This window comes from Artemia sp. Qi Xiang Cuo, chromosome 17 (genome assembly GCF_049724085.1).
Source record: "Artemia sp. Qi Xiang Cuo chromosome 17, ASM4972408v1, whole genome shotgun sequence".
Taxonomy (NCBI): domain Eukaryota; kingdom Metazoa; phylum Arthropoda; class Branchiopoda; order Anostraca; family Artemiidae; genus Artemia; species Artemia sp. Qi Xiang Cuo.
In genome coordinates this window covers 3,375,037-3,398,809 of record NC_142810.1, presented here as the reverse complement: position 1 = coordinate 3,398,809, position 23,773 = coordinate 3,375,037, and the positions used below count along the sequence as shown (strand labels likewise).

The following is a 23,773-nucleotide window of genomic DNA, read 5'->3' as shown; positions in this document are numbered from 1 at the left end:
TTGAGATCACCTGCGTCTCTTTGATATACAAGTTGAAAAGCACGTTCGAATTTAGATGGAGGTCTCCAATTTGATTTTACTACGAATTTGTTTAACCATAGTCTTTGTAAAATAGGTTTGGACCTATATCCCTCTTTCTGACATCTTGAGTTCTTATATGTTTTTTTTTTCACTGATATTTCCTCACTTTCTATTTAACAAACCTGCGTTCTTTTTAAAATTGTTAACCCTCCCCTCCAAAAAATGCCAACCCCCCTTCAAACGAAGTCCTGAGTATATGCCTATGTGCAAATGTGAACCATGATCTTGGAAGTCATAGAAAAAATTAGGTTAGGTTGAATAGTACCCACTTCAACTGAACAACCCTTAAATTTCTTAATTGTCTTTACAGCCCCTAAGTTCATACGCGTACAATTTTCCAAAATGTCAATATATTTACTAAAAAGAGGTCTACAAAAAGTATAGTTGGAGCTGATTCTTGTTTTTGTGAAGCGAATTTTAAGGATTTTGAAGTGAATTTCGGTAGTTCTAAGTAGTCTATGCTAGTGATTGTGTCCAGTAAATTTTAGTAGTTCCAAGTAGTCTATGGTATTATTTCCGGTGATTGTGTTTAACTGACGTATTCTATAACTCACATCATGAAAATAACTAACAAATAGACTACGGGCAGATGGAGAGTTGGGCTGGTGGGCAGGTGGCATCTGCAATGGAAACAAAGAAAATACAAATTTATATAAATTCACCAAGTACAAAGATTTTCAACAGAGATGTAAGACGTAGGCCTGAGAAATTCGATTAACATTAACATTCGGTTTCATGTTTAGGTGCCCATGGTAAAATTCAAGTCTTAAAACTATCGGCAGTACCTAGAGTTTCTTTTTTTTAATAGTGGGAGCTCCAGCGCATTAATAACTTGATAATTTTCTGCATGATCTTGCAATCAGAAATTTAACAACCGTATCTTTTACTAATGGAAGCCCATAACTTGATGGTGACCTGCTTGTTCTGGCAACTAGATATTTACCAGCCGTATAGACGGTCTGTCTATATAACAGACAACATTGCCTCATGCCTCATAACAAACATCAACTATCTCGATTATGCAACCTTGACAAGAGCGGTGGCGACAACCACTGAAAAGGTTCGAACCGGGTACTTTGCAATACATGTCACGTCCAAACTCTTTGGGCAGGATTGCTAACCTCTGTGCAGGCGACTGAAGCCAAAAATCTACTAATATTTATTAGATATAATATTAAATTAAATAAACTAAATATTTATTGACAACAAAATTTAATCAAATACTTAATATCTATAAAAATTTGCTACAGTGTATTTGTTTAGCATAATGTTGTAAAAGGTTTGATAGAAATTGAAATAAAAAAGGACCTCCAACTCTGCCCTACAAAATCAAAATACGGTAAGCCACAAAGTCAAGTTTACAGGAATAATAACTGGATTTACTTGAGGCATGAAAAACGATGGTACATGTTGTTTTGAACAAGGCAGACTGGGAAACATGTATGCGATAATTCATCAGATGTCATCAACAGGTATTGGAAAGCTGACAGCCATCCACTATTTATCTAACTCTAAATTACGAAAAATGTCAATGTGGTGCTGATTTGTCAAATCTTTGACAAGCAAAAATTTGCTTTTACCTGAAAGACGAGCCTCCAACCGAATTTCTATTAATAAATTAATGTACCTATAAGTTATTTTTATTAATTAAGTTTTTTTTTTTGTCAAATTTCAAATTTGGCTTGTTGAATCTTTGACAAGCAGAATCTGTCTCAATTAAGACGCTGAGTCTTCGGTCTTGTTTCATTTGATGGTCCATATTTCTGATTATAACCAATTGTAAATTTAATTTGTTCGGGCTGTTCTCTTGGTCTTATCACGTTTGATAGCTCAGGTGGTTTCAAAGAATCATCAATAATAATTGTAAATTGGTTTTTTGGGCCTTCTTACTGACATTTTATAACTGGTCACATTCAAATCTCTAAGCTTAATCACGTAGCGAGTTGATTTATCTAACAAAAAAAAACTAAATTAAAAAGATTTCAGGTATTTGTAAGTTTGAATTAAAACACAAAAATTTTACAGTTTAAATAATAACTAGCGATTTAAAAATTTGTCAACTTGTTATTCCATGTACTTAAAACAAAAGAATTTAGGTAATGTTTTTGGAATATGAAATGGAAATGGTATTTGTATATTGTCTAGTAAGCTTCAAAATTTTGATTTCTTTTTTACGGTTTTTGAATTGTTGTATTCCCTTTTAAAATACATACAAATATATTTGCAATTATAGTTTTTTACTTTTTACTTAATTTAATGCCTTTTCATACTGCAGTCTTCTGCATATGGATTTTAACTTTCAGTTGTCTTTTAAACGCATACAATTTGATATAATTGGCTGTCTTTTTAGACTGCAGTCTTTTCAAAAATATTTTATTATTAAAGCAAGTCCGATTTGTACCAATAATATCTACTAAGCTTCAAACTTTTGATTTTCTTATTTAAGGTTTTTGAATTGTTTTAGTCCCCTGTTAAAATACATACAAATAATTTTGCAATTACAATTTTTTGCTCTAGACGTAATTTAATGTCTTCATACGGTATCTTTTCAAAGATATTTGATTTTTAATGCAAATCCAATTTCTAACAACGATTTTTACCAAGCTTCAGTTTCTGGTTTTCTTTTGAAGGTTTTTGAATTATTGTAATTCCTTTTTTAAATGTGTACAAATTTTTTTGCAATTACCTGTTTTCTGTTTCGGGGGATGGAATGGGTGGTGTTAACTGATTGTCTTATCAAAGACATTTGATTATTGAAGCAAGACCGATTTCTAACACCGATTTTCTACTGAGCCTCAAACCTTTGGTTTTCTTTTTTAAGGTTTTTGAACTATTGCAATCCCTTGTTAAAATATATAAAAATATTTTTGCAATTCCAGTTTTTTACTCAATCTAATGTCTTTTGACGCTGCATTCTTCTACACATGGAGTTTCACCGTCGCTTGTGTTTTAACCCCATACAAATTGAAATGATTTCATAATACATACTGTCTTTTCAAAAATATTTTATTATTAAAGCAAGTCCGATTTGTAACAACGATATCTAGAAGGCTTCAAACTTTTTGTGTTTCTTTTTTAAGGTTTTTGAATTGTTTTAATCCCTTGTTAAAATATATACAAATGTTTTTGCAATTACCAGTTTTTCGCTCTTTACGTAATTTAATGTCTTTTCATCCGGTATCTTTTTAAAGATATTTGATTATTAATGCAAATCCAATTTCTAACAGCAATTTTTACCAAGCTTCAGTTTCTTGGTTTTCATTTGAAGGTTTTTGAATTATTGTAATCTCTTTCAAATATGTACAAAAATTTTGCAATTACCTGTTTTTTGTTTCTTACGCAATATAATGTCTTTTCACACTGTGCCTGTTAAAAGGTATTTGATTATTATGTACTTATTATTATTATGTATATATATGTATTCAGCTAGAAACTTTGGGTTTTTCTTTTTTAAGGTTTTTGAATTGTTGCAATCCCTTGCCAAACAGCGAATAATCATTTGTAAAAATTGAACGTTTTCGTTTTTTGGCCCTTCCTACTGACATTAAATAACTGGTTGCGTTGAAACATGTAAGCTTAATGACGAAGCGAGTTGATTTTATCTTACATAAAAAGAACTATTTCTAAAATTTTTCCAAATTTCACTTGTTTTAATTAAAACATAAAATTATCTCTCAGACACCTTAAATATTTTTTCATTTGATATAATAGCTTTAGCGATTCTGAACTGAACTTGAATAATTTTCAATTTTTTTTTTCATTTCTGAAAAAGCCATTTGGATTTTAAGAAAAGAAATAGTGTTGTACTCTCAAACAACTTTATGCTAATCATCAAATTTTTGGTTTTCTTTTGAAATGTTTTTGATTTGTTGTTATCCCTTGTTAAAATATATATAAGTATTATATAAACTATCAGTGATTTGCTCTTTACGCAATTTAACATCTTTCAATACTGTGTCTTTTCAAAGATATTTGATTATCAAAGCATGTCTGTTTTCAAACAATGCTTTCTACTAAGCTTCAAACTTTGATTTCATTTTTCAAGGTTTTTGAATTGTTGTAATTCCTTGTTAAAATATATACAAATATTTTTGTAATTACATTTTTTTTGCTCTTTACACAATTAAATGTTTTTTCATACTAAAGTCTATTTAGATGTTTGATTATTATAACATACCGATTTCTAACAATAATTTCTACTAAGCTTCAAACTTTTGGTTTTATTTTAAAAATTGTTTGAATTGTTGTAATCCCTTGTTAAAATATATACAAATATATTTGTTATTACCAGTTTATTGCTTTTTACGCAATTTGATGTCTTTTTGTGTCTATTCAAAGATATTTGATTATTACAGCAAGTCTGATTTCTAACATCGATTTTTACTAAGCTTCAAACTTTTTTTTAAGTTTTTTGAATTGTTGCAATCCTTTGTCATAATATATCCAAATATTTGTTCAATTACCAATTTTTCGCTGTTTACGCAATTTAATGTCTTTTCATACTGATTCTGTTCAAATATATTTTATTATTGAATCTACTCCAATTTATAACAACTATATGTACGACTAGGCTTCAAACTTTTTTTTTTTTTAGGTTTTTGAATTTTTGTAATCCCTTGTTAAAATATATACAAATATTTTTGCAATTATCAGTTTTTGGCTTTTTACGCAATTAAATGACTTTTCATACTGATTTCTATTCAAAGAAGTAAAATAGCCAGAAAAGTTTCGCTTTAATTATTCATGTACCACGAGCCAAAATCAAAGCAGCAATAATTCAAAAACGTTCAGAAATTACATAAAAAAACAAGTTTTTTTAACTGAAAGTAAGAAGCGACATTAAAACTTAATTCGAAGAGAAATTATTCCGTATATGAAAGGGGCTGTCCCCTCCTCAATACCTCCCTCTTTACGCTAAAGTTTGAATTTTGTCACTTTTTTCTTTGTCACTATTTCTCCTCCCCTGGACACTTCCCCATAATTAGAAAGGGTATGCTTTCGTCCATGCTCTTTGATATTACCTTCATAGGGTTCCATTTAAAATTTTTTTCTTTAGTGAAGACGGAATACAACTAGCCTTGAATTATAACAAACGAGAAAACATTTAATATTAATTGCCTTTAATACTGCTTTCTTAAAAATACCTTCAATGTTACAGCAAAAGGAGTAACCGACAGAAAAGGAGTAACCGACTTCTGTTGTTTTTCGAGTCCTTGGACTCGAACCTGATAGACTGATAGTCTGTCAAGTCCTCGAACGAGTTACAGATCGGTTTCAAACTGTTCCGTGCTGAGACTCTGAAGCTAAATTTGTTTCATCAGGTTCGTTTTGGGTAATTGGAAGTCCAGACACTATTCCACTCGATTCGTAGGATTTTTCTTCTACTTCCTTGTCTGAAAGTCTCCTATACCCCCCTGAAGTACTCGGTTGCTTGATGTCTACAACCATTTTACTAACAAAATTGCGATGACAAACTGAAGACTTTGGAGGATAAGTGATTGGCTTTGTAAGACTTCGTAAGCATGGCAAATAAGAGAGGTCAACTATCTCTATCTGGTTTTCATCACATACCTGAGAATGAAATCCAACTTAAAATACAAAAATCAAAAAAAAATAGTCTAAAATAGTCTAAAATAGAAATAAAATACATAGTTTAAGAATCAGGTTAAACCTCAGTAGCTTGAATCCCTGGATGTTTCTACCTTCCCTGGATGTTTAGTAGAAATGCATTGTTAAAAACACTTATAAGGAACAAATGAAATTATTTACTAGTTTTTTTTCGTGTTTTTTTTACTTTTGTATGTTTTTTTTAAGGTTAAAGCAGAAGCCCCTACTGCTTAGAATTAAAATAATTTAATCAATATTCCACAACAACCAATATTAAAATATCTTTAAATCACAGAGTCCTAGGCTTTGGGGTATCAGATTACTCGGAGGGAGCGGGCTAAATTGGAGAAAACTATTTTTGGACCACTGTTTTAAATAATAGGCGGGAGCTCCTTTGGACTTTCTGTGGAGGGAATTAACCCACCATTATAAGCGTATAGTTGTGCTCTAATACAGAGAGACTTAATATAAAACCCTTGATGAACAGAATGTCAGGCGATTGAATGAGAGCGCGTATTAAATTGAAAATCTCAACAATTACTCTCAGAAGAAGAAGAGATGATGTCATCCTAACCTATCAACTGATGAAATTCAAGAATCCCCCTGTATTGTGTACTGTTGTTGATCCTAGTTTCAGAACCAGAGGTCATTGGCTGAAACTTGTAAAGCAGCCCGACCTGAATCAGTGTCTGTATTCTAATTTTTTCCTCAATAATAAATAAAAAACAATTTTTTCAACTGAAAGTAAGGAGTAACATCAAAACTTAAAACGAATAGAAATTATTTCGTATATGAAAGGGGCTGTCCCCTACTCAACACCTCGCTTTTTACGCTGAAGTTACTCATTCTCACAACTACTCTATTTTTTAAAACAATAAACAACATTAGCTTAAAGAGCTAGGCATTATTCGTTTTAAGTTTTGATGCTGCTCCTTACTTTCAGTGGAAAAAATTGTTTTTTTATTTAATTTCTGACCGTTTTTTCTAGATAATGCTGAGGAATTTGGTGCCCCCTTTATAGCAACGTCTGTTCCTCCATGGAAAGATACTCTCACATAAACCCTGACCCCCCCCCTCCCCCCCTCAACCAGAAAAATTCCCTCTGAAAATGTCTGTATACTTCCCAATAACCAATACTATAAGTAAATATTGGGTAAAGTTCATAACTTTCAGCCCTCCCCCCGGGGACTTTGGGGGATTAAGTTATCCTAAAAGACATATTTTTCGACCATGCTGGACAAAATGGCTATCTCAAAATTTTGATCGGGTGACTTTGGGAAAAAATTAGCGTGGGAGGGGGACTAGTTACCCTCCATTTTTTGGTCACATAAAAAAGGCACTAGAAATTTCAACTTTCGTTCTAATGAGCCCTCCCACAATATTCAAGGACCACTGGGTCGATACGATCACCCCTGGGGAAAAAAAAACAACAAACAAATATAACATGCATCCGTGATCTTTCTTCTTGCAAAAATACAAAATTCCACATTTTAACAGATAGGAGCTTGAAACCTCTACAGTAGGGTTCTCTGATATGCTGGATCTGATGGTGTGATTTTCAGTCTCCTCCTTTTTTCGAAAATCAGGCAAATTTTTTCAGGCACGTAACTCTTGAGGGGTAAAACAAAACTTGAAACTTATATATTTTAAATCAGCATTAAAATCTGATTCTTTTGATGTATCTATTACTATCAAAATTCAGTTTTTTGAAGTTTCGGTTTCTATTGAGCCGGGTCGCTCCGTACTTACAGTTCGTTACCACGAACTGTTTGAAACGTTGAAGCTGATGAAAAGTAGATTCGAGGATTCGAGGATAGATTCGAGGATTGATGAAAGATTCGAGGTAAAAACCACGAATATTTCACAATTGTGGAAAGGCAGGTCTACTGCTTAAAGTCCTGCCTGATGTGCCTGGGCCTGCAGAGGTCTACAGAGGTAAAACCAGTTTAATCATTATCTTCAACATTACGAAATAACCAAATCTTCAATTATTGGGAAACGTTAACCTAAGCCATTATATTAGTCAAACATTATCACGGGTAATTTACTCATTTTACAGTATTGACTCTAACATTTTTTCTAATGCAATACTTACTAAATAAAGAAAAAGGGTTAGCCCCTCCTACTTATCGGTTATAGCCTATAATAAACTGAGATTTTCAACCGCGAATGATGCAAGCATGATACAAAAAACTGGTCAAGCAACTACTTTATACCAGACAATTTGCTTTGGCTGGGTTGGAAAATAAATTGTAGCTATATTTTATTTGAGTATTTAGTTTGTATTTTGGTCAGGTGAAGAATTCTACTTTAGCTATACTTTTGGCTATCTTGGAAAGAGGTTAGGTTAGGAAAATGAAACTTCCAGGGATGGATCTATAGGGTAAAGCATGAAATTTGTCTACATGACAGGTATTGAAATTTAGACAAAACAACATTTCACCTTAATTTTCAGTTATCATTTTCTTTTTCTCTGGCTTTAGTTCTGAAAATGTAATTCCTATTATTTGAGTAGAATTTTAAGCCATGTCAGATTTTTTTCAAAAATTTATTAAATGTACTTGCATATCTTTAAAACCTTATAAATTGGGATTGAGCAAAGTTGTGAAGCTGAAAACAATTTTGGGTACTAATGCATAATATGTTACACACGAAAGAAGTCAAGTTTGGTCAATACTAATGAAATAGAATATAAAAATAATAGTTTAGAAACAAATTTGGGCTATATGTTTGCACATTAGGGGGGGGGGAGAGTAAATCATAGCATATAATTGGAGTAAAGCATAGCATATAAAGCATAGAATTGGGATTTCAAGTTCAAACTTTAGAGTAAAATGCGAGAGGTTAACAACGGGACAGTCCCCTCATATGCGGAATAATTTCGATTCATTTTAGGTTTTACTATTGCTCCTTACTTTTAGTTTAAAAGACTTTTTTCTTTGATTTATAATTATTTTTCAAATAGTGGTCAGGCCAAACCAAAATATTATGCGGGGTACTAGCCCCCTGAAAATCTAATATCTTCCTGATGAAATTTAATATCAATAACTGTAAATTTATAGTTTCCCACTTTTTCAATTTTTCTGCTTAATACTGGATTGTAATTCAGACTTTGGACAAACTTTCAATATTTAGTTACAAAAGAACCTTTCATATTAAGATATGTAAGGTTAAAATTGTGCCCCACATCTTTCCTATTTACCTTACTCCTATCACGGCAGGGAATAGCTAATTTTGATCACCAGAGAATTTATATAGTGAAATGAGCTCCTTTTCTAATATTTTAGACACGGCTAGGTTATAGAAGAACCTTTCAAGGGAAAATAGAAATACTATAAGCTTTGCTCAAGTAGCAGCGAGAGGGAATTTGGTTCCTTTCTTCTTTAACAAGAAACCATAATAAGGAACAGATCTGTTAGAATTTAGAGTAAGTAAGTAAGGATGATGGCACTAGACCCGTGAGGTCCTTTTTTTTCGTTTTTATTTCATTTCTGCTTTTTTCTGTTTATGTTTAATTCTGATTCAAACAAAATTCGAACTTTAGCGTAAAGAGCGAGGTATTGACTAGGGGGTGAAACCCATTATATACGTAATATTTTCTGTTCATTTTAAGTTTTAATGTTGCTCCTTACTTTCAGTTAAAAAAAAACTTTGTTTTTTTTATTTAATTTTCTGATGGTTTGTTAAATAATGCTGGGAAATCCGGCGCCCCCTTCATAAAAATGTCCCTTCCCCAAGGAAACATCCTCCATGAAAAGATCCTCCCCGTAACCCCCTCCTCCGAACCCCCCAACTAGAAAAAAATCCCTCCTGAAACGTCTGTATACTTCCCGCTAACCAATGCTATATCTAAACAATGGGCAAAGTTCATAACTTGCAGCCCTTCCCCCGGGAACTGTGGGGGATTCAGTCATCCTCAAAGACATATTTATTAGATTTTCGAATATGCTGAACAAAATGGTTATCTCAAAATTTTTGCTTGGGTGACTTCGGGAAAAAATGATCGTGGCAGGGGGCCAAGTTGCCCTCCTTTTTTTGGTCGCTTGAGAAGGGCACTAGAACTTTTAATTTCCGTTCAAATGAACCTTCTCAAAATATTCTAGGACTATTGGATCGATACGATCACCCCTGGGAAAAAAATCCGGGTTATACACGGATTAACAAATCAGGACAAACACGCATCCGTGATCTTTCTTATGGCAAAAAAAAATTCCACATTTTTGCAGATAGCAGCTTGAAACTTCTATACTAGGGTTCTTTAATACGCTTAATCTGATGGTGTGAATTTCATTAAAGTTCTATGACTTTTAGGGTTGTTTCATCCTTTTTTTCAAAATAAGGCTAATTTTCTCAGGTAAGTATTTTTTGATGAGTAAGACAAAACTTAATGAAAATCATATATTTGAAATCAGCTTAATAATCTGATTCTATTGATGTATCTATTGGTATCAAAATTCCAGTTTTTAGAGTTTTGGTTACTATTGAACCGGTTCGCTCCTTTCTTACAGTTCATTACTACGAACTGTTTGATGACTGTGATGCAATAAAGAGCAAGATTGTTTGGTCTATTTTTAAAACTAATGGACAATACTTTCCCAAAAATCGTACATTTCGGCAAACCAACTGAGACCAAACGATAATAAGCGAATTCTGAAATGGTTCGCTTATTCTGAAAGAGACTATAAGGAGAGATATTCAAGCGTGGAAGAAAAAAAAATTCGTCAAATTTTTCGTCAAGATAATATTTAACACGTTAATAAAATATTAAAATACAAACATAAAAGAGTAAACTATAAATATCTTACCATTGCAGCATTCCGTCTTCTTGGAGAGCCACCACCATCTTAAAAAAATTGAATATAATAAACATATCAAATTAGAACTTAAAATTAAATTTAACCCATATAAACTTATGTTTCAAGGAAAAATGTTAATTTTCGTCAGTCACAGACAACCGAAAGTCACTACTATCTGATTATAAACCTTCCCCGAAAATAGCAAAAATATTTAAATGTTTATCAGTAAAGTAGGCCCCGACCAGAATATTGGCCTATTTAAAATAATAATAATAATCAAAACTAGCTTATATGTCTGCATTTCTCATGTCAATTTTTTTTATTGAACAATCATAAAAAAAAACTCCATATGGCCCAGAGGCCTGTTATCTGAGAAAAAAAAGAGCCATATGGCGCAGAGGCCTGTTATCTGAAAAAAAAAAATAAAAGAGCCATATGGCCCAGAGGTCTGTTATCTGAGAAAAAAAAATAAAAGAGCCATATGGCGCAGAGGCCTGTTATCTGAGAAAAAAATAAAAGAGCCATATGGCCCAGAGGCCTGTTATCTGAGAAAAAAAATAATAAAAGAGCCATATGGCACAGAGGCCTTTTATCTGAGAAAAAAAATAAAAGAGCCATATGGCACAGAGGTCTGTTATCTGATAAAAAAAAATAAAAGAGCCATATGACGCAGAGGCCTGTTATCTGAGAAAAAAAAAATAAAAGAGCCATATGGCCCAGAGGCTTGTTATCTGAGAAAAAAAAATAAAAGAGCCATATGGCGCAGAGGCCTGTTATCTGAGAAAAAAAAAATAACACAAAAAAAATATTTGCAGGTTACTGAACTAGGCCTAGACAAAAATGTATCAAAATTATTTCTCTCGCAAATGCTCATACGAAGACAAACAATCTCTACATCACCTAACACCAAAAACAAATCTCACTTTGTCAGTGACATAAAGAACCAAAACTAAATCATAAAAAAACACTCCATTAGAATTCAAGTTTCAAACTAAATTATTTAAAATAATTTGTAATCAGCTATTTTTCTCAAACAAAAACATTTAGTTTTTTAAAGTTACCAAGGGTATGAGAGTTCTGAACCCAAACAGGCATAGAGTTTCAGGCATGCCCCACAGCAACGACAAGACAAGAGTCTGAACGCGATGAGGGGTCACGAAGAAAAAGCATGTACAGGTGGGGTGACCTTAGGTGGCTTGGGTATGTGATGATTTGTCGGTATTACGTGTACTAGCATATAAATAAATATGCCAATCCTATTTCAAAAGAATTGTCATGTTAACATATCATATAAAATAAAGTATAAAGCTGTACATAGATTTGGCCTCAAAAATTCAATTTCCGATTTTTCCTAGTTTTCAAAGATTTATATGGTTGTGATATTTTCTACTTTACAACTTCAAACAGTTAGATTACAATAAATAAATTATGGTAACTGTATTCTTTAAGTTTATATGTTGCTCCTTAGTTTCAGTTGAAAAAACTTATAAATTTAATTTCTTATTTTTTTAAATAATACCGGGACTTCAAACTGTCCAAATACTTTACCCCCCCCCCCTTATGTTCAAATATTGAAAAAAAATTTTAGATGTCCCATAGAAGTTGTGTATTTTATAGCTCTCCACCGACCGTCAATACACTGTATTAATCGTGTGACAAATTTTTTACTCTTTGTCCTCCTGATCACTAAGCTTCTCCGCCACCATGCAATACCTTCCTTCCCCCTACGACACAACCACACAGAAAATCAAACAGGGGGGACCGCTACTGGGCCCACTGGGTGTTTGGTCCAAGGGGGGGGGGGATAAAATTCAGCAACTAGAGATGATAAAGCCTGTGAAGGACTAATTATTTGTCGTTTTAAGTTTAAAAGTCGCTCTTTACTTAACTAAAAAAAACTTTTTTTTTAAATTAATGTTATTTACATTAATATTCACTTCACAAGCACCCAAGAGTCATACTGAGTAAATAGAAATTGACACTTCCCTTAGTTTTTAACATGTTAAAGGGAAATGATTGATATTATAAAAGTTCACAGAATGAACATTTTTCCGTAAAATAGGGAACAGTTAACTTAGGAAGAGAAATGGTGTGTATTCGATTCAGAGTGCCGAAAAATTTGTTTTTTATAGAACCTGTTTGCTTTGAAGTTTCTGGCGGCGTGGATGTGTCAATAACAAATTTGGAAAATTGTGAATCTCAAATAAAATAGACAAATTTAATGAAACTATTCTGTATTTATTCAGTACTTATATATATTTTTTTTTAATTTACCAACCCAGAACTATTTCAAACACTTCGTGGTGACGAGGGGTAGCCTAAGTAAGGAGTGACTCGGCTGAATAGTAAAAAAAAACTAAATTAGATATCAAAAGATGCATCAACAGAATTGAATTATTATTTTGATATATAAAGTTCAACAAGATAACTATTGTCCATCAAAACCCACAAAGCTGCGCAAATTTGCCAGATTAAAGAAAAGGAAGAGAGACATCTTAAAAGTCAATAAATCTTAATTAAAATTACACCATCAGATTTAGCGTACATGATGATACAAGGGGAATTGTATCAAACCAAATTTCCTTACTTTCGGAAAAAAAAATCCGTTTTTAGTTTAATATCGAATAAACACCATATCTCAGAGCTAATGTTATCGACTGTGATAAACAACTTAATCATGTCCTTACTTGAGTTTAAAATTGTGTTTATAGCGGATATAAATGGTATTTATCGCGGATTTTATTGATGGTGAAACAAGGGAGCCGGTAGAAAATTACCATGGAGTGGGGATGGGGGAAGCAGACACCAAAAGCGCATTGGTGGTTAGGTGACAGTTTAGGTGGCTTAGGACATCAAACTAAGACTCTAATTTGAAGAGGACGAACTTGAAATCAATTAAAATCCTAAGTAGCTAATTGATTTAAAAGTATTAATAACTGTATTGGGGCGGTAAATACTGCTAGGAACTTATGTTCAGCAATCTTAAATGGTAATATTTTTCTTTTTCTATTTATATGAAGCACTTCAATGTATTTTAAAAGATGTGTGTAATGTAAAGAAAATTCTATTGTAGAGGCTCTGGTAGCTCAAACAGTTCGTGGTACAGAACTATAAATAAATAGCGACGCGGCTCAATAGTAACCAAAACTATAAAAATGGAATATTAATATCAATAGATATATCAAAAGAATTGGCTTATCATTTTGATTTTAAATATGTAAGTTCTTTTAAGTTTTTAAGTTCTTTCCTGATTTTTATGCTTGACTTTTGTGTTTTCAGCAAAGCGCTAGTTAACATATCTTCAATCCTGGAGGGGGGGGGCAAAAAATCACATTTCGTCCCACAATTTATCAATTTCTAGGAAGTTTAGTAAGTCTTTCGAGCCAGTCACAGAGGGAATTCATATACGTTTAATAAAAATAAAATTAGAATAGTATTAAAAAAAGGGGTGAAATAGTCCGACTCGAAAGATTTTAGAAAAAATTTTTAATATTGGGATGGAAAACACGGTAGTTAACTTTCATCCATAGTCTTTAATATTCTACAAACATAATCACTTATTTTAATACACAATGAGCTCTATTAAAATGCATGTCATAAAAGTCGTTCTCAGACCCATTCCGGACTAAATAAGAATTTGAGCATAATCCAGAACAAGTGTTAAACATATTGAATAAGCCCTGCAGCAATTACAGAAAAAACTTCGCCAATTAGGGAAATGGCAGCGCCAATTACAGAAAGAACCTCTAGGCTTAGTCATGGTTGCCACTATTGGACCAATGCCCCAATTTCGGCGAGAGCTTCGAATCTTTCTTTGAGATCTGTCGTACTAAGAATAGTCAGCTGTAAGAAAAGAGAAAAAAAAATAGCACAAAAAATAATAAAAACGAGAGAACTGGTGTTCCTACTTGACAATAAGAGAACAAGAACAAAAAGGATATATAAGTGGACTAAATGAGAAATATAACAAATAATCGGACTAAATGTAGAAAAAAAGGAGTAAACTGATATTCATAATGTCCACATTTAACAATAAAAAAAAAATCCCTATCCTTCCAAAGGAAGGGTTCCTTTGAAACTACCTCAAAACAAGCACTCGATGAATCCATTACTTAGGTGTTCATTTTGAACATAGGATTTAGATAGACTGCTGGAGCCTCAATAGCTCAAATTTTGTTCCAGCGAAGTTTTGATAACCCAAATTTTTTGTATTGAGTTTCCAGACCTAGAAAAATAATCCTTGACCTAGGATTACCTAGGTTAATAACGGGTAACTTGGACTGGGTTATAAAGATGAAATAAGTAGAGATGCCTCAGGAGGTCCGGAACCCCCACCACATATGGGCATGAAGTCATTAGGGAGAACACGTGGTTAATCAAAGTGGAACACCTGTGCTGTCAGTCATTAATCAAATTGTTTTCGGGCAAAGTTTAATAATGTCTGACAGATGACGTCAAGTTAATTAATGTCTTTGGAGTTCGACCTGAATTGTTTCCGAGGAGGTTAATTAATGTCTGAGAGATGATGTCATGATTGATTGATTTGTCACGAAATGGGAATTAATTTGTTTTTTCTAAGGGGAATTATTGATTCAAGAAAGGGGAATTAATTTGTTGTTTCTAAAGAGAATTGTTTCCGAGCTAATGTTTTGATCTTAGCGATGAAGTGATTAGCGCTCGAAAGGGTTTCTTGGTAATTTCAAATGTGAAAGCACAGGGTTGCCAAAAACAAAAGGAACTCGCTGAAATTACGTTTAGGGATTATTAGGGCGAAATCGGCTAAGACATTTTAGGGAATTATTTCGGCGGAACAGTTAGAGACATTTTAAAAGGTGATTTGAGAAGAGGTTTTAAAAAAAGATTTGAGGGTGAAACTATGTGGTCGTTATAATACACAAGTTGTATTTTAACAGTGTCGTGAGGTCTTCTACCCCGACCCCAAAGGGCTCTGATCCCCCTACCCCAACCCCGAAGGAAGCCCCCGGTCCTCAAAGGTTCCCCAGACTCCCAAAGGGCCCCCGGACCCCCAAAGGCCCTCCCCCAGTCCCCAAAGGTCCACCGAGCTCCCAAAGAACCACTCGGCCCTCAAGGGCCCCCAGACACCCAAAGACCCTCCCCGGGCCCTCCCCCGGTCCCCAAAGGTCCACCGGGCTCCAAAAGGACCACCCACCCTTCAAGCGCCCCCCAGCCCCCCAAAGGCCCACCCCGGGCCCCCAAAGAGTCCCCTCCCCATTTTGTTAATACATTTTTGTGCACTTTATTATATCTTTTCAGAACAAGTTTCTTTCATAATATCATTCCTTAACCCTTTTTTACAAATTGAAGTACCCATCCTTTTCACCCACAACTTTACTATACTGATTTTTGAATGCTCCAACACCTTGCATTACTTTTCAAAGGCATTTCAGAACAAGTTCTTTTCTTAATGTCCCTCCTAAACCCATTTTACAAATTGAAGTACCCATTCTTCACACCCACAACTTTACTTTACAGTTTTTGGATGCTCCAACACCAAGCAATATTTTTCAAAGGGCATTTCAGAACAAGTTCTTTTCATAATGTCCATCCTAAACCCATTTTACAAGTTGAAGTTCCCATCCTTTTCACCCACAACATTACTTTACAGCTTTTTGAATGCCCAACACCAAGCAATACTTTTCAAAAGGCATTTCAGAACAAGTTCTTTTCAGAGTGACCGTTCTAAACCCATTTTACAAATTGAAGTACCCATCCTTTTCACCCACAACTTAGTTATAGGTAAGAGTTTCAAGTTTTACCTTAGACCCTTAGCTAAGAGTTTTAGTTTGGTTTAGTTTTAGTTAAAAGTTTAGATTTTTTTTTTGCTTAGAGTCTTAGCTTAGAGTTTTTGTTAGAGTTCTAGTTTAGTTTAGTTTTAGTTAAGAGTTTAGAGTTTTTAGCTTAGAGTCTTAGCCTAGAGTTTTATTCAGAGTTCTAGTTTAGTTTAGTTACAGTTCAGAATTTAGAGTTTTAGCTTAGAGTCATAGCTTATAATTTTACTGAAAGTTGTAGTTTGGTTAAGTTTTAGTTAAGAGTTTAGAGTTTTAGCTTAGAGTTTTTGTTAGGGTTCTAGTTTAGTTTAGTTTTAGTTAAGAGTTTAGAGTTTTACCTTAGAGTCTTAGCTTAGAGTTTTAGTTAGAGTTGAAGTTTAGTTTAGTTACAGTTAAGAGTTTCGAGTTTTAACTTAGAGTCATAGCTTAGAGTTTTACTTAAAGTTTTGTTTTGGCTAAGTTTTAGTTAAGAGTTTCGAGTTTTAGCTTAGAGTCTTAGCTTAGAATTTTTTGTTAGAGTTCTAGTTTAGTTTAATTTTAGTTAAGAGTTTGATGTTTAACCTTTGAGTTTCAGTTAGAGTTCTAGTTTAGTTTACTTTTAGTTAAGAGTTTGGTGTTTTACCTTAGAGTCTTAGCTTAGAGTTCTAGTTTAGTTTAGTTTTACTTAAGAGTTTAGAGTTTTAGCTTAGAGTCGAAGCTTAGAGTTTTTGTTGGAGTTCTAGTTTATTTTAGTTTTAGTTAAGAGTTTAGTGTTTTTAGCTTAGAGTCTTAGCTTAGAGTTTATTTTGAAGTTCTAGTATAGTTTAATTTTAGTTTAAAGTTTTATCTTAGCTTAGAGTTTTTGTTAGAGTTGAAGTTTAGTTTAGTTTTAGTTACGAGTTTAGAGTTTTTTTGTTAGAGTTCTAGTTTATTTTAATTTTAGTTAAGAGTTTTTTTTTTTAACTTTTAGTTTAAGTTAGAGTTATAGTTTATTTTTGTTTTATTTAATATTTTACAGTTTACCATGGATTCTTGGCTTAGAGTTTCAGTTAGAGTTATAGTTTATTTTAGTTTTATTTAAGGGTTTATATTTTTAGATTAGAGTCATAGCTTAGAGTTTTACTTAAAGTTATAGTTTCGTTGAGTATTAGTTAAGAGTTTCGAGTTTTTAGATTATAGTTTTTGTTTAACTTATAGTTTATTTTAGTTTTAGTTAATAATTTAGAGTTTTAGCTTAGAGTCTTAGCTTAGAGTTTTTGTTAGAGTTGAAATTTAGTTTAATTTTAGTTAAGAATTTGATGTTTTACCTTTGAGTTTCAGTTAGTGTTCTAGTCTAGTTTACTTTTAGTTTAGAGTTTAGAGTTTTTCAGCTTAGAGTCTTAGCTTATAGTTCTAGTTAGAGTTCTAGTTTAGTTTTAGCTAAGAGTTTAGAATTTTAGCTTAGAGTTTTTGTTAGAGTTCTAGTTTATTCTAGTTTTGAGTTCTAGTTTAGTTTACATATAGTTAAGAGTTTGGAGTTTTACCTTAGAGACTTAGCATAGATTTTTAGTTTAGTTTAGTTAAGAGTTTAGAGTTTTTTTAGCTTAGAGTCTTAGATTAGAGTTTTTGTTAGAGTTCTAGTTTAGTTTAGTTTTAGTTAAGAGTTTAGAGTTTTTAGCTTAGAGTCTTAGCTTAGAGTTTTATTCAGAGTTCTAGTTTAGTTTAGTTACAGGTCAGAATTTAGAGTTTTAGCTTAGAGTCATAGCTTATAATTTTACTGAAAGTTGTAGTTTGGTTAAGTTTTAGTTAGGAGTTTCGAGTTTAGCTTAGAGTTTTTGTTAGAGTTCTAGTTTAGTTTAGTTTTAGTTATGAGTTTAGAGTTTTACCTTAGAGTCATAGCTTAGAGTTTTAGTTAGAGTTGAAGTTTAGTTTAGTTACAGTTAAGAATTTAGAGTTTTAACTTAGAGTCGTAGATTAGAGTTTAACTCAGAGTTTTAGTTTGATTAGGTTTTTAGATAAGAGCAACGAGCTTTAGCTTTGAGTCTTAGTGGAAATTTTATTGTTAGAGTTCTTGTATTGTTAAGTTGCGGTACATTGGTTGGTGTTTTACATATGAGTTTCATTTAAGTTTTCTAGGTTAGAGTACTTGCATATCATAGTTTGTTGTTTTACCTTATAGTATTAGCTATCAGTTCTAGTTTAGTTTAGTTTTACTTAAGAGTTTAGAGTTTTACCTTAGAGTCTCAGCTTAGAGTTTTTGTTAGAGTTCTAGTTTATTTTAGTTTTAGTTAAGAGTTTAGTGTTTTTAGCTTAGAGTCTTAGCTTAGAGTTTATGTTGAAGTTCTAGTATAGTTTAGTTTTAGTTTAGAGTTTTAGCTTAGCTTAGAGTTTTTGTTAGAGTTGAAGTTTAGTTTAGTTTTAGTTACGAGTTTAGAGTTTTTTTGTTAGAGTTCTAGTTTATTTTAATTTTAGTTAAGAGTTTGATTTTTTACCTTTGAGTTTCAGTTAGAGTTATTGCTTAGTTTTGTTTTATTTAATATTTTACAGTTTACAATGTAGTATTGTCTTATATTTTCATTTATAGTCATAGTTTATTTTATTTTTAGTTAATAGTTTATAGTTTTATATTATAGTAATAGCTTAGAGTTTTACTTAAATTTATATTTTCGTTGAGTATTAGTTAATATTTTCGAGTTTTTAGCTTAGAGTTTTTGTTTAATTTCTAGTTTAGTTTAGTTTTAGTTAATAGTTTAGAGTTTTAGATTATAGTCTTAGCTTAGAGTTTTTGTTAGAGTTGAAGTTTAGTTTAATTTTAGTTAAGAATTGGATGTTTTACCTTTGAGTTTCAGTTAGAGTCCTAGTTTTGTTTACTTTTAGTTTAGAGTTTAGAGTTTTTTAGCTTAGAGTCTTAGCTTAGAGTTTTAGTTAGAGTTCTAGTTTAGTTTAGTTATAGTTAAGAGTTTAGAATTTTAGCTTAGAGTTTTAGCTTAGAGTTTTTGTTAGAGTTCTAGTTTATTTTATTTTTGATTTCTAGTTTAGTTTAGATATAGTTAAGATTCTAGAGTTAAACCTACGAGTATTAGCATAGAGTTTTAGTTTAGTTTAGTTTTAGCTAAGAGTTTAGAGTTTTTTATCCTGGAGTCTTATATAGTAGTTTTTGTTAGAGATCCTGTTTATGTAAGAAATAATGAAGAGCTCGTTGTTTTTTACCTTAGAGTCTTAGCTTTTAGTTTTAGTTAGAGTTCTAGTTTAGTTTAGTTTTAGTTGAGTTTAGAGTTTTTTAGCTTAGAGTCTTAGCTTAGAGTTTTTGTTAGAGTTCGAGTTTATTTTAGTTTTAGTTAAGAGTTTAGAGTTTTTAGCTTAGAGTCTTAGCTTAGAGTTTTTGTTGAAGTTTTAGTTTAGTTTAGTTTTAGTTAATAGTTTAGAGTTTTATCTTATAGTCTTAGCTTAGAGTTTTTGTTGAAGTTTAGTTTAGTAATAGTTAAGAGTTTAGAGTTTTAGCTTAGAGTCTTAGCTTAGAGTTTTTGTTAGAGTTCTACTTTAGTTTAGATATAGTTAAGAGTTTGGAGTTTTACCTTAGAGACTTAGCTTAGAGTTTTAGTTTAGTTTAGTTTTAGTTAAGAGTTTGGAGTTTTTAGCTTAGAGTCTTAGCTTAGAGTTTTTGCTAGAGTTCTAGTTTAGTTTAGTTTTAATTAAGAGTTTGGCGTTTTACCTCAGAGTCATAGCTTAGACTTTTAGTTAGAGTTCTAGTTTTGTTTAGTTTTAGTTAAGAGTTTAGAATTTTAGCTTAGAGTCTTAGCTTAGAGTTTTTGTTAGAGTTCTAGTTTAGTTTAGTTTTAGTTAAGAGTTTAGAGTTTTTAGCTTAGAGTCTTAGCATAGTTTTTGTCGAAGTTCTAGTTTAGTTTATCAACATTTTAGATTATATATTTTTAGCTTAGAGTCTTAGCTAATAGATTTTGTTATATTTATATTTTTGTCTAGTAATAGTTAATAGTTTAGAGTTTTAGCTTAGAGTCTTAGCTTAGAGTTTTAGTTTAGTTTAGTTTTTGTTAATAGTTTATAGTTTTTTAGCTTAGAGTCTTAGCTTAGAGTTTTTGTTAGAGTTCTAGTTTAGTTTTAGTTAAGAGTTTGGCATTTTACCTTAGAGTCATAGCTTAGACTTTTAGTTAGAGTTCTAGTTTAGTTTAGTTTTATTTATGAGATTAGAATTTTAGCTTAGAGTCATAGCTTAGAGTTTTTGTTAGAGTTCTAGTTTAGTTTAGTGGTAGTTTAGAGTTTATATTTTTTAGCCTAGAGTCTTAGCATAGTTTTTGTCGAAGTTCTAGTTTAGTTTAGTAATAGTTAAGAGTTTAGAGTTTTAGCTTATAGTATTAGCTAATAGTTTTTTTTAAAGTTGAAGTTTAGTTTATCAATAGTTAAGAGTTTAGAGTTTTATCATAGAATCATAGCTTAGAGTTTTGTTGAAGTTTTATTTTAGTTTAGTTTTAGTTAAGAGTTTAGAGTTTTTTAGCATAGAGTCTTATGTTACAGTTTTTGTTAGAGTATTAGTTTAGTTTAGTTATAGTTAAGAGCTTAGAGTTTTGAGATTATATTATTAGATTATGTTCTTTGTTAGAGTTCTAGTTGAGTTTAATTTTATTTAATAGTTTATATTTTTAACATAGATTCTTTTCTTATAGTTTTAGTGAGAGTTGAAAAAGTTCTAGTTTAGTTAAAGTTTATAATTTTTAGTTTTATCTCAGAGTCATAGATTAAAGTTTTACTTAAAGTTGAAGTTTAATGAAGTTTTAGTTAATAGTTTAGAGTTTTAAATTATAGTCGTAACTGGGAGTTTTCGGTAGATTTCTAGTTTAGTTTAGTTTTAGTTAAGAGTTTTAGTTAGAGTTCTAGTTTAGTTTAGTTATAGTTAAGAATTTAGAGTTTTAGCTTAGAGTCATAGCTTAGAGTTCTAGTTTAGTTTAGTTATAGTTAAGAGTTTAGAGTTTACCATAGAGTCATAGCTTAGAGTTTTAGTTATAGTTCTAGTTCAGTTTAGTTTTAGTTAAGAGTTTAGAGTTTTAGCTTAGAGTCTTAGCTTATAGTTTTTGTTAGAGTTCTAGTTTAGTTTATTAATAGTTGAGAGTTTAGAGTTTTATCTTAGAGTCTTAGCTTAGAGTTTTTGTTATAGTTCAAGTGTAGTTTAGTTATAGTTAAGAGTTTGGTGTTTTACCTTAGAGACTTAGCTTAGAGTTTTAGTTTAGTTTAGTTTTAGTTAAGAGTTTAGAGTCTTATCTTAGAGTTTTTATTAGAGTTCTAGTTTAGTTTAGTTTTAGTTAATAGTTTTGAGTTTTTAGCTTAGAGTCTTATCTTAGAGTTTTTTGTCGAAGTTCTAGTTTAGTTTAGAGTTTTAGCTTAGACTTGGAGTTTTTATTAGAGTTCTAGTTTAGTTTAGTTTTATTTAAGAGTTTAGAGTTTTAGCTTAGAGTCTTAGCTTAGAGATTTTGTTAGATTTCTAGTTTAGTTTAGTTTTAGTTAAGAGTTTAAAGTTTTAGCTTAGAGTCTTAGCTTAGAGTTTTTGTTAGAGTCCTAGTTAAGTTTAGTTATAGTTAAGAGTTTGGAGTTTTACCTTAGAGACTTAGCTTAGAGTTTTAGTTTAGTTTTACTTAAGAGTATAGAGTCTTAGCTTAGTTTTTGTTAGAATTCTACTTTAGTTTAGTTTTAGTTAAGAGTTTAGTGTTTTACCTTAGAGTCTTAGTTTAGAGTTTTAGCTTAGACTTAGAGTTTTAATTAGAGTTCTAGTTTAGTTTAGTTTTAGCTAAGAGTTTAGAGTTTTTAGCTTAGAGTCTTAACTTAGTTTTATTTAGAGTTCTAGTTTAATTTAGTTTTAGTTAAGAGTTTAGAATTTTAGCTGAGTCTTAGCATAGAGTTTTTGTTAGATTTCTAGTTTAGTTTAGTTTTAGTTAAGAGTTTGGTGTTTTAGCATAGATTATTAGCTTAGAGTATTAGTTAGAGTTCTAGTTTATTTTTAGTTAAGAGTTTTGAGTTTTTAGAATAGTGTCATAGCTTAGAGTTTTTGTTAGAGTTTTAGTTGAGTTTAATTTTAGTTAAGAGTTTAGTTTTAGCATAGAGTCTTATCTTAGAGTTCTAGTGAGAGTTGAAGTTTAGTTTATTTACAGTTAAGAATTTTGAGTTTTAGATTAGAGCAATATCTTAGAGTTTTACTTAAAGTTGAAGTTTAGTTAAGTTTTAGTTAAGAGTTTCGAGTTTTAGCTTAGAGTCTTACCTTAGAGTTTTTGTTAGATTTCTAGTTTAGTTTAGTTTTAGTTAAGAGTTAAGAGTTTTAGTTAGAGTTCTAGTTTAGTTTAGTTATAGTTAAGAATTTAGAGTTTTAGCTTAGAGTCATAGCTTAGAGTTCTAGTTTAGTTTAGTTATAGTTAAGAGTTTAGAGTTTACCATAGAGTCATAGCTTAGAGTTTTAGTTAGAGTTCTAGTTCAGTTTAGTTTTAGTTAAGAGTATAGAGTTTTAGCTTAGAGTCTTAGCTTATAGTTTGTGTTAGAGTTCTAGTTTAGTTTACTAATAGTTAAGAGTTCAGAGTTTTAGCTTAGAGTCTTAGCTTAGAGTTTTTGTTAGAGTTCTAGTTTAGTTTAGTTATAGTTATGAGTTTGGTGTTTTACCTTAGAGAATTAGCTTAGAGTTTTAGTTTAGTTTAGTTTTAGTTAAGAATTTAGAGTTTTAGCTTAGAGTCTTATATTAGAGTTTTTATTAGAGTTCTATTTTAGTTTAGTTTTAGTTAAGAGTTTAGAGTTCTTAGCTTAGAGTCTTAGTTTAGAGTTTTTTGTCGCAGTTCTAGTTTAGTTTTGAGTTTTAGCTTAGACTTGGAGTTTTAATTAGAGTTCTAGTTTAGTTTAGTTTTAGTAAAGAGTTTAGATTTTTATCTTAGAGTATCATCTTTGTGTTTTGTTAGAGTTCTAGTTTAGTTTAGTTTTAGTTAAGAGTTTAGAGTTTTAGCTTAGATTCTTAGCTTATAGTTTTTGTTATAGTTCTAGTTAAGTTTATTTTTAGTTAAGATTTTGGAGTTTTACCTTAGAGACTTAGCTTAGAGTTTTAGTTTAGTTTAGTTATACTTAATAGTATAGATTTTTAGATTAGAGTCTCAGCTTAGAGTTTTTGTTAGAATTCTAGTTTAGTTTAGTTAAGAGTTTAGTGTTTTTACATTAGAGTCTTAGTTTAGAGTTTTAACTTAGACTTAGAGTTTTAATTAGAGTTCTAGTTTAGTTTAGTTTTAGTTAAGAGTTTAGAGTTTTTAGCTTAGAGTCTTAACTTAGTTTTATTTAGAGTTCTAGTTTAATTTAGATTTAGTTAAGAGTTTAGTTTTAGCTGAGTCTTAGCTTAGAGTTTTTGTTAGAGTTCTAGTTTACTTTAGTTTAGTTATAGTTAAGAGTTTGGAGTTTTACCTTAGAGTCTTAGCTTAGAGTTTTTGTTAGAGTTCTAGTTTAGTTTAATTTTGGTTAAGAATTTGATGTTTTACCTTTGAGTTTCAGTTAGAGTTCTGGTTTAGTTTA

At 31.2% G+C, this 23,773-nt stretch overlaps 1 protein-coding gene and 1 long non-coding RNA gene across 2 annotated transcripts in view; one reads left to right on the top strand and one right to left on the bottom strand.

Moving 5' to 3' along the window:
• Positions 1 to 23,773, top strand: part of LOC148941803 (uncharacterized) — a 93,073-nt gene that overhangs the window by 29,174 nt on the left and 40,126 nt on the right. The window lies entirely within an intron of this gene.
• LOC148941804 (uncharacterized) lies at positions 421 to 10,770 on the bottom strand. The gene is made up of 3 exons (XR_016143153.1): positions 10,494 to 10,770; positions 5,226 to 5,652; positions 421 to 701 (listed from the first exon to the last, which is right to left on the bottom strand). It is a non-coding gene; the product is annotated as an uncharacterized LOC148941804 (long non-coding RNA).